Source organism: Anticarsia gemmatalis, chromosome 23, assembly GCF_050436995.1.
Source record: "Anticarsia gemmatalis isolate Benzon Research Colony breed Stoneville strain chromosome 23, ilAntGemm2 primary, whole genome shotgun sequence".
NCBI classification, from domain to species: Eukaryota; Metazoa; Arthropoda; class Insecta; order Lepidoptera; family Erebidae; genus Anticarsia; species Anticarsia gemmatalis.
Genome location: NC_134767.1, coordinates 1,325,015 through 1,337,210, shown reverse-complemented (window position 1 = coordinate 1,337,210; position 12,196 = coordinate 1,325,015).

The window sequence follows — 12,196 nt, the reverse complement described above, 5'->3', positions numbered from 1 at the left end:
AATTTCGCGCATACAGTGTCACAAACTTACCAGTAAAGTTTTCGGTTAGCTGTCATTTACACCCTGTATATTTTATTTCACCGTCTCTGCTTATCTTCTTATCCATCTATCCACACAGTTTCATATCACATCTGCAGGCTTATTCGCAACAGTATCGAGACGAGTAAAAATCTAATTCAATTGGTTCAAACAATTAATGTCTAATCGCAGTATTACATTTCAAACTAGCGCATGATTGAACGCTGGTTTAAAGTAAAAATAGCATGTAGATTATTTTCATTTTAACCAGTGTTTAACAAACATCAAGTATTTATAAATAATACGACATAAAAAGTGAAAAAAAATGTTTTACAGATCATAGTATGAATACTGTTCAGTAGTGCAATTTTCGTTAGTCGGTACTATCGACCGATTGATGTTTTAAAATGCACTACTAATTAGTTCCTACAGCAACCGTTAGAGGCGCTGATGAGGTTTCAGATCAATGCAATAGTAGAAAATTGCGGTACAGTTGATCATAAAACTTATCGATACTACATTGTTGATCGTCGATAAGAATTGTTCATCTGTTTGATCAACAAGATCTTAAATATCAAACTTATTTAATCCAACCCGTTAGTAACCACCTTTGTTCCACCTTTTTAATTAACAGAACTTTGTAAACTTCCTTATAAATCTTTTGAACAAATTTAATTACTGCAATATTATTGTGCGTACCTTTTGCATTGAGTTTGAACTCAAAGAGATCACTGCCTTTGTGGAGTTCGGTTGAGTTCTCGATCAAGTTTTCAGTTTTTAGTCGTATATTCGACGTTATTTGAATAGACGGTCCAAGTTAGAGGCTTTTGGAGTTTGAGTTTTATTTAATTTTTATGATCCGTTTCTTAGGTTTGTTCTAAGTTTTTTCAATAATTATTATGAATAATTAAGGTTAAAATATACCTGCGTAAATTTTGTTTTGGCTTTAATTTGAACTTTTGGATATACAAACAAATCTTAAGTTTGTTAGCGCAAAAAAGACAAGGCTATCTGTCTCTCTGTCGCTGTTACGTCTAATATGTCAAACAAACAAAATGAATCAATTGAAATATTTTACTTGTATTAACTAAACAGACAGTTGTCACTTAAATGCATTAACTTATTTCAAAATGAATTAATCTACTAGAACTTTCAACGACTATGATCATTAACAAATAACTGAAACTATAAAATGACAATTAAATCAAGCCACGCGGTGGCAAGTTCGCCAAGGTTGAATATGATTTAATTTAAATTTGTACGCACTTTTAACCAACACCATTATTAAATAGCCCAAAAATAGTAGCAAATAGAATTCCGAAAAAAGAGGGAAAAAAACGGCTTTACGGGTTACTTAAAATCATAAAAACTTTAGCTAGAGTAAAAACAATACATTATTGAATGTAAATTAAAACTACCCTACATCTTTATTTGGACCACAATCTAAAATAAGAGTAAAGCGTACTCAGGCTTGGGTCTGCTCCAGATCACGTCTCCTCGCCGTATTATAAACTATTTACAATATTTATCTCTGCCTGTTTAACAATGTTTTACATCTACAAACTAGGGAGCTCAAAGTTTGGGTTATTCACCTTTTATGGGGTCACAAATGTAGGTCTTATTATACGTATTGTATGTAATTTAGGCTATTCTTATTTAGGGTGCATATAAGGCGCGGCGCACTCTGATAGCAGCTAGGTTGGGTAGCGCAGAACCTATGCGGACTAATCCTATCATCAGTATGAAATTCTCAAACACAAGGCTAAATATCCAGCCTCTATCTCAAGATACCAATGACTCGTCTCTCATTTATTACTGTGTTAGACAATTTATACTTGTGCACATACATATAAATAACGAATGGATAAGAAAAAAACTATCTGTTGAACTGCAAAATAATAAACAAGAATTTTGTATTAAATTGGAAAATATACAGAAATAGAAAGGTTTCATTTGTATGGAAATCAAACCTAACTCACTGCTTCTGTTAGTATTGGATCAGCAAGGACATTTTTAACTAGATTCTTCTATTGCCAAATCTATTTTATATAAGAGTCGGTATTTTTATTATAAAAAACACTTTGAGAACCGTTTCAAAAACATCCTAGCCTCAGGTTTAACTCTCAACTAGGCACGAATTATGGCTTACATTATTTTTACTTTTATAGCCTGGAGAAATTTGTTGACTAGATATTTTTGTTTTCACCTGTTTTTTAGTTCAGGCTTAGTTTGCTAAAATGGGCATTTGAGGTGACTTTTTATTTTAAAGTTAAAAACGCTAGGTGTGGTGTAATGTTATCTACGGCACACATAAAATATGTATTAGTTGAAGACAGTAGTAAAATGTTGTAAAAATGAAGTAGTATTAGTACCAGTTAATAAGCAATATCTATTTGGTTCGATTTTGTCTGTCAAATACTACAACATGCTCAATTTTACCACTCATTTTTAGGCATCTTAGCCTGAATTAAAATTTTCATATTTTTACAATAATTTCCTGTCTGTTCCTAAGAATAATCTAACTTCGTTTTAATCTATTCAGTCATATTGCAGCTAAAGTATTCCAGACGGCACTTAAAGTCATTTTTACATTCTCAATATTGTATATCACATGTGGATAGATCGATTAAAGATTATGTTGGCATTCAAATAAGCTCTTGACGGTAAAAGGCTTGGACATTTTTACATTTAAAAATGTTTAGCAAAATTATTACTATTATAAAAGTCAAGATTGACTTCAAGTGACCATAACTAAAGAAACGAAATAACCAATATTTCTAGTACTCTCATAGCAATATACAGGGGTCATTTAATAAGCTCTAAATGCCCGCAGTACATAAAGGCTTAGCCGTTTGACCTTTGACCTTTGAGGTCAAACCTACATTCTTAATGGCCCTGTAAAACGGTCTCGGCGTTTGCATTTTTCAGTCTAATGATATTTGTCTCTGTGCAATGAGACGGGTATGTGTCTCCGTGTGGAAAGATTTTAGTAATGAAAAATTTCGTATGTGTTCTTATCAAAGGTCCTTTTTTATTTGTGCTTTGTTTTAGAGAAAAATAGTTTTCTTCGTCCCCTTTTGTTATTTGTCTCTTGAGACAAAAAATGTAATGCCTAATTTATCATATTACATCTCGCATTTATAAAACAATATTGTAGAATGAAAAAACAAAAGTCACCTTTGTCAAAAATAACTGGGCATCACAATAAATTCAATTAAAGCTCATAATCTTTATTTTTTTGCAAATACTAATAGCAGTTTAAAGTGACTATGTAGATACAGTTAAGTTTTAACACAAAGTCTAAAACTTACGACCCTTTAACTTAATTCCAAATGTGTGTTAGAACGTATTAATAGAATCCCATTTGCTCCAAATACTAAGTTCTTAAACAAACCAATCAAAACTACAAATTGTTATTATCTCATACACAAATTTACAACCATATACCGGATAATACAAGCTAAGATACCAGATAAGGCTCGTAACACACTTATCAACTCGTATACAGGTCAACACCGCATCACTTTTAGCATTTTTATGAGTTTTGAACCTAAGAATTTTATAAAAAAAACTTTTAATCAACTATGTTGTATTATCTCTTATCGCCTTGAAATACAATTTAGAATGCCTAAGCACTAACAGAGGCAAATGAGCCTTTGACAAACGTAGTACTCAAGCTGAGATGTCAGCACAAATGACGTCTATTATACAATATAGTATGTCAAGTTGACATCTATTTTACATATGGGTTAATTATAAATAAATAAACTATTATGTTGAGAGTACACAATTATTCATTATAATTTTCATATTATTATGTACGCTGTTCGACACAGCAACAAGAGTATAAGAGGAAGCTAAAACTTTACACGGATATGTGTGCTACAACCTCAGTTTGAAGACTAAACAGTCCGTAGTCTGGAAACTAAGTTGGGAACACAAGATAACTAGTTGCTAGCACATAGATGTTGAAATGCATGCAATTATTTGAATGAACGGACACGTAGTTTGCTAAGAGGCGTTAGATAGTTTGATGAAAGATTAGTAGCGTATTAGTAACCTTATCTTAGAAGTGTAGAGAGTAAAATATTAGAATATCTTGAGCTGTAGATAATTGTGGTTTTTATCAGCTTAGCCTACTTCCAAATTATGTTGGAGTTGGCTTCCAGTCTCACCGGATGCAGCTGAATACCAGTGTTGTACATGAAGCGACTGCCTATCTGACCTCCACAACCCAGTTACCTGGAATATGGTGTTTTTTATTTTCAGATATTAATATGGTACATTTTTGCAAGACATAAGTGATTTGTAAGTTGGCTAGAAAATAACACAAATAATATTTTTGTTGTTGCTAATGGAATGGAAAATGCATTTATATGACTTCTTTTTAAGTTTTATGAAATCTTAATTCGCATATTATGTCAATTATACTCTATAAAAGTAAAGTAAGAAAGTACACTTTACCATATCTGTCTAATTGCTGGGCAAGAGTCTTTTCCGGAAATGACTAAGAGTCGCTTTTTAGTCCACCACGCTGGCTAATTTATAGTGTGGATTGACAAATTGTGTTTCATTTTCATACCAAAAAAATAAAAAAGTAAAGGCAGTATTTTACAATTTTAAATTTCTGTTTCAACGAAAAGAAGCAAAACATTAATCTTTAAACAGCGCAAGACATTCATTAATGCTAAAAAGCGTCTAAAAATTCAAAAATATTTACACTAAAAGCTACTTTTTTTAATAACTTGGCCGTAGCACTACCGTGCGCTAAAATTGCTTATGCATAAACAGGCGCCACGTACGTGATGCCTTTTAATTATTAGTTGGGGGTGGAAACCGCCCCTTTGCATAATAATTTTAAGCGGGAAAAGCAGATAGATATTATTTAAATGTGCGGGTAGTGTGACTCGGTTTGGTGTACGTTTTTGTTATGCAGTTTGCAACCGACGACTAAATATGAATGGGTATGGAAGAAAATTGTCTGATATCAAATATTTATAGGGAGTTAATATAAATAAAATTAAATATTTTAGTATAGAGCGAGGTCGGCAGAAAGGTTAGGAAGGCTGACCTCACTAGCATATGGGATCCATTGTATGGAAGGTAGAGAGAGAGTAAAATAAAAGATATGTGGATAAATCATTTTTATTGAGAATACTATTTTTACTCTCTTACGCCGTGTAAGCTGTAATTAGTTTTGCAGTGTTTTGTCTTTTTACTCATAATATTATATCAATATTGATGGAAAGTGACAAAACACTGTATAACTACAGGACACTTATCTGTTGTTAAGAAAGTTAGTCTATTTCGTGAAACGTAGATACTAACTATTGCAACACTTTATTTTTCTCAATAAATTACAGCTCTAGATTTATTAATTACCGGATACAAAAACTATATATTAAGGTTGCGATTTCAATTTCAGTCAAGTGTCCATTCCGGGAACCAAACTATTACTTTAGAAGCATGGCAATACGCCAGTACTAACAAAAAATAACCCAATGCATTTAAACTGGACACCATTATTTTAGTTTTTTTTGAACCCATAAATTTCACAACAGAAAATTGGCCAGTATATTTTATTGTGGACTTGGCTCAATGTTTTGACTTTTTGGCTAGATGTCTTAATGAAAATAAATTGTATTTTCTGTGACGCACTCTTGCGCAAGATATTCGTAGAATTTGAAATTTTATTTGAGGGATGTTTTAATTTTGAGACAAGAAATATAGCAACCTTGAATGGTTTTGAACGTACAGAATTTTATTTGCTATACTTTTCGTCCTTTTTGTTTCAAATACTGGCGTAGTTAGCTTAAGTATTACTTATTAATGCTACGAAAGCAAAATGTCCAATCATTTTATTGACGAATGAGGTGAAAAGAGAGTCTAGATTGAACATGCATTTTTTTTATAGACAACAGTGGGTTTATCATGTAACTTAGTTATCAACTAGTGTACGTCAAATTGATAGCCACTATGCAATACATTGCTGCTTTGGCGTATCGTGGTAATCAGTATAAACTAAGGTAGAAAACAATTATACAGCACAGTTGCTTTCAAATAGCTATCAACTGAGATACGTGGTAACCCCACGGATCCTTTCCACTATCATAACATTATTTTTCTTTTAACATATTTTAACGTTGGTTTTTGTGCTATTGGTCATCACAGTATATGGATTACTAAATCATCTCATCACGTAACAAACAAACATCTCACTATAATTTTTATTCAAATACAGCGGTCATCTGAAGTGCAAAGCCAACTTGATTAATACGGCAATGCTGTTTTGTATTCAGGAGTGGGTCTTGGAATATTAATGCTGCGTCATCCGTGGTAGGGAAATATATGGTTGATTGTGACGAGAATACGAGTATTCGATCAATATGAGGTTGAGACATATTTTGTGGTGATGTAGATATGGTGGGTATATTCGTAATACATGTAATATGGGAGAGACTAGGTTTTTTGGTGCGGTAAAAAATCTTTGAATGTTTTGGAATAATAGATACTTCACGAAACATATAGCTATTTCAGATATATAAAAATTTATGACGGGAGGTCATATCCATCACAAAAATATTTTGTCTCAAATTCTTTTCACAACTAAACGATCAATCCGTTCCATTTTGTTCTATCGTCATATAAAACTCAAGACCCTTCAAAGATCGTTACCAAGCTAAAAATACATTAGCTTTATACACGTATATACGCGTATAGAGTATATATGTATAGAGACACCCTTCTGACGTAACATTACCCTTCTAATCGGTGTGAATATGTGTATAGTAGGCATCGCACGCGGTTTCGTGCGTGTTGAATTGGAAAACGATGAGTTGAGAAGTTAATGTGTGCTGAAATTGAGAGCTTTGTTGATTTTTTCTGTATATTCTGTTGTAATAAAAAGGTATTTGTAATCGGTTGGCAAGTATGACAAGATGTTTTAATGATGGTGCCAATTGATTTATTTTATAAGTTCATGGGTTAGAACTATAGTAGCCATTATATGTATATGTCGTCTAAGTATATCAATCTTATACTATGTTGTATACTTAAATTGGCCGTTTTCAATGCAATCACTAATAATCCTTAGAAATTCACACTTACTTCAGTTCAGATTTTTAGATATTATAGTTGATTTTATGAACAGTTGCTGTTAAATCATTTACATGAGACCAACACTGTAAATGGTATAACGCCGGTGTTTTTCACTGCCTACACCTTCAGTTATATCAGGCGTGATATTACGTATGTATATCTATTAAACACTAATTTACGGACGAATTTTCGGATACCAAGAAGTATTATTTTTATAATCAATCGTAAATATCACTGTAGTCTTTTACTCATAGTTTCTTGTATAATAAAAACGCCTATATTTCAGTTCACACAAACAATCTAATATCACAAAGCTGATTACATGCATATCTAAATCAGCCAACAACAAATGCAATCTGAAACTTTGTTATCACCTATCTGAAGATAAAAGCCGTCCTTATGTGAACTCGGTAAGTCGTATTAAGATAAAATTGTTCATCTCAGTTGAGAATTAAGATTTGTTTCTGTTTATCGGTGATACGCTTTGATGTTATATAATGGGTGTTTATTTTGTAGCTTTTGATAATTTTGGCGTGAAATTGGATGATTGTGTCGTGTGAAAAAGTGGTGAAGGTAATTTTTATACTTTGTAGATATGTTAATGCTTAAGTTTGTATTTTTTATTAGTGTTATCAGTAGATTTATTTGTTTTAGGTTTTTACATTTTATTTAAAAAAAAATAGGTGGTAGTAGTTTAAAGATGGCTTCAGCACTAAAAATTGCCCTTGTGTAGCGGGGATTTTGACAAACACACTATCCTCAATAAATATTTTAAGCAGACTCGAAACAACGATTTGTGGATCGCAAAAATAAATTGTTCCGTGTAGAAATCGAACTACGACCGCCTGACGCTACAATAGTGGTGTGGCAACCGTAATATGCAGGCAGTAAAAAATATTAGAAATACAAAGTTAATATTCTGTCATCTTAATTAGTTGAAGAATAAGAATTCGTTTATGAATAAACTAGATATCTCTCTATAGACAGAACATCCAGTTGTTTCCTTTTTACACTGATTAAAAGGCTTAGGATAAAGCAGAAATATTTCCACAATCCAGACTAACAAAAAAACATTCATGTTTAATTTCATCCCTCCACGCACCGCTCTAAAAACTACAAGCATTTTATTCGACACTGTTGAAGCTTGTCACCGGCGGTATGACACGTACAGTTGGTACAGGCGTACAAGTGTGTATTTATATTGCAGGTATGTGTTATATGTTTAATTTTTGTACGTTTATAGTATTTTAAACAAGTGTTTTGTTGAAATAGTGTACTTTTTTGTGCAAGAGTAAAGTTGCATATAGTTTACATGCATATATATGTAGGTATATAATATCACGCCTTTTATACCTTAGTATCCTAAAGTTTGTATGGAAAATCTTATTTATTGTGCGTGTTACGAATTATATAGTATATCTATACTAATATTATAAAGCTGAAAAGTTTGTTTGCTTGATTGTTTGTTTGTTCGTTTGTTTGTTTGTTTGAACGCGCTAATCTCAGGAACTACTGGTCCGATTTGAAAAATTCTTGCAGTGTTAGATAGCCCATTTATCGAGGAAGGCTATAGGCTATATAACATCACGCTACGGTCATTAGGAGAGGAGTAGCAACGAAAATTTTGGACCATTCTCTTAGGTGACGCAAGCGAAGTTGCGCGGGTCAGCTAGTAATACATAATAATGAAAGTCTCCAATATAATAACGACGGTAATTAAAATAATAGTCTACCACAAAATATTTATTACTGACTGTAATATTGTGGTATGCTCAGTAGCGAAGCGCCCATAGCCAGTTGCGCTCACCGGTCGGTAGACGATCTGTTGGTTAAGCTACCGTTGGCACGGTCATTCCTTAGATGGGTGACCGCATAGTGTTATTGGAGCTGGGCGTCTTCGTGCTTCGGAGGGCACTTAAAAAGTTGGTCCCGGCTGTTGTCTACTAAGAAAACAGTCGTTAAGCTACGTTAAAGGCCTTCCGGCGGCTTGAACAACTTTGACACAGGTTGACCACTAACCATACGATAGAAGTAGAAGAAGTAATTGCCTAGAACTATAGACTACAACTCATACAAGTTACTCTGTAACATGATACTAAAAATAACTACACAAGCACCCGCTCGATAAAAACTCATGTAACAAATAAATACGAAATCCAACACATCTATACACGTAAAGAACTCAAGATTTTCCTGCAACTTAGTATTCAATGTGCGTTCTCGTCAAATTTCACAAGTTTCAGACATGCTCCGACTTACAAACTGATACATAGAGTTTGTACACGTGTTGTCCGTTGTAGATGCATGCTTATTTATTAAATAATGTGCACAACAAAAATACAATCATGTCCAAAATTTATATTTTTCTTGCATGATTCATACTAGCTGTTGATGATGCCTTTGTGATTAAAAAATTACGCTTTCACACATTTCGATAAATTTGCTGCTATTTGCTTAAATTCCATAGCTAAGCACATGACTTAGTCTCCTGTAGATAGTTGATTCTCAGTAGTTCAAGATGAATTCCTTTCATGACGCAACAAAAGAGTTTTTGTGGGCAGGGCTCAGCAATCGCGGCTGGGACGCTACTGGAACAGTCGCAGTATAAAACCAAGAGGGACTTGCAAGAGGACTTCTTGAGGATTGTGACTTCCAGCATAAGATGACCATCTTTATATGAGGGAGTATATGGAGACGGCAAGTTGACTGGTAAATGGTGTAGCTTCCCAATAAAATTATTACGTATTTCAGATCGTTCAATGAAACTGCCAATAAAACATTTTGCTGTATAAAATGTATAATGGACATGATGAATATCGCAATTAACTATAATTTACCTTGGTTTATTTGGCAATACAGTCATGAGTGCAACAAGCCTCGTATAATAACAGTATAAATTGATATTTATTGCACGGATTGCAATAAAAATATTCCTTCCCAGACTTCCAAATGCCGTGTCAGGCCAGATAGATAGTGGTTTAAGCGTCTTACATGAGTGATCGACGGTTTGAACCTGAAAACCAATAACTTTTCAAAGTTACATATGTATTTAAATAGAATTAATCATCACTTGGCCAAAGGTAAAAAGTACTTACGGTAAAGGAAAACGTCGTGATGAAATCAAATCTTTATTCGTTTCTTAGGGGCTTGCAAAGACCCCAACCTACATTTACCGTGGTCGACTCAAGTCCTTACTCTTCCCTCAATTTGGTTTCCCCTTGCCTAGCAGTGGGATAATAATGGTAAAAATAAATACTGGCGCAAAATTATCTGATACGTTAATACGCCAAAAGCCGTTAACTTGGCTTAAAGACGTTTGTATCTCGTGTGTGTAAAGGGGTTGATTCCCAAAACACCCCATTATATTAATTCTTCAAAGGATTTCGTATGAAAATATGTATTTTACAGTAAAATTGAACAATTTCAGCTGACTTTGTAACCTTTTCAGCGGTAACAATTAATTATGTTTTCTCTAAAGCTTCCTACTTATCGTTATGAAAAAGCTTGGTTTAAGGCAGACTACAAAAGTTACGAATTTAAAACGCTAGTTTGACTAGTCCTTTTGTATACAGTTGATAGGACTTTCTCCGTTACAAAACATTAGGTATTTTGCTTCATGAATGATTCGAATCATTTCAAATTACTCATTAATTTAAATGTAAATGTATATTTTGTCGTTTACAGACGACAAACAACTGAACCGATGTTAATAAAATAAAAAAAAGGTTGACTATTTTGGGGACGATATCATAAAAATCGTAACTAAAACGCACATTTGCGTTTATAATACAAGTCCAATCATAAGAAATCCCATAAGAATTTTAAACATTAACAAAATAATCGCAGAATCGCAACCTTCAAAGTTTCCTATCAGATTTCCCCGAGATCCGTTGTTAAGCCGTGTTTGTTACGAGGCTTTCAAGGTATTAGCCGGAGGGAGTGGCGACTGAGAATAGAGATAAAACTGGCCCATCAAAGCTTACTTGTTTTGTTATACGCGAGATATTTGACTTATCAGATTATGTTAGTCGTGAGCGTGTAAACCGCCTAACGGATTTTTTGTGCGCAGATTTGTTAAGAAATCTGTTTGTAATTGATGCAACAAGACTTTGTATTGACGTAGTTTTTTAAAGACAACTTCCATCCTGAGAATTGCCCTTGCGTCACGGGGACATTAACAAACATACAAACAACGGAAACAAAATACAACCAGACCCGAAACAGAAAAATTATTTGTGGATCGCACAAATAATTTATTTTTACGTGTGGAAATCGAACCTTCAACCTCCCGACGCAATCGTAGCGGTGTGGCGACCGAAACCATTGCACCACGGAGACACTCAAGTCGTTAATATATATTTATTTAAAGTTTATGTAATAGTATGAATTTTTATGCTATATGACAAGATGTACAGATGTGATTGAGGCAAAGCAAGTTTGTTAGGATCGTACTAAGTGGCGTTCTTTGGTCTCTGCCTATCTCTTTGGAAAAACTACGCGAATTTAAGCAGGTAAAATATTAAAAATATTAGAAAATTAGATAAAGACCCTCACGGAATTGGTAACCTTTCTTTTCAAAATCTTTCTCCAAATGTCTTTAATAAGGGTTGTATGAGGTCATCGAAAAGCTTTTAAAATGAAACTTTAAAAAAGCTCTGTCCATGCTTAAAATGCAAAATTATGATGAATAAAATAATTCCATGCATGTATGCATTGTGTTTGCATAAAATAAAATGTGTTAAAAATGCACAAAGATAAGCTCAAAATGTGACGTTCCGTTTATTAAATATTTATGTTTACTTTGTATTTGCTTTTAATCTGCTTTGCTCCGAGAGTTAGAAAAATAAATATGTAAATAATTTTTAATGCATTTGTTTTAGATATTCCTTTAATCTATTCAATAATTAAGAAAAACTTATAAGTTTGTTTTAAATTAAGTTAACAGAGTTAATTAATGATAAAAGATAAGAAATAGAATTATTGAAACTACTCAATACTTGGGATCTTGTATAACAAGATATATGGATGTAAATGAAGGAAATTAAGTTTATAGCAAGTCTTAGCAAGTGGCGTTCATTCC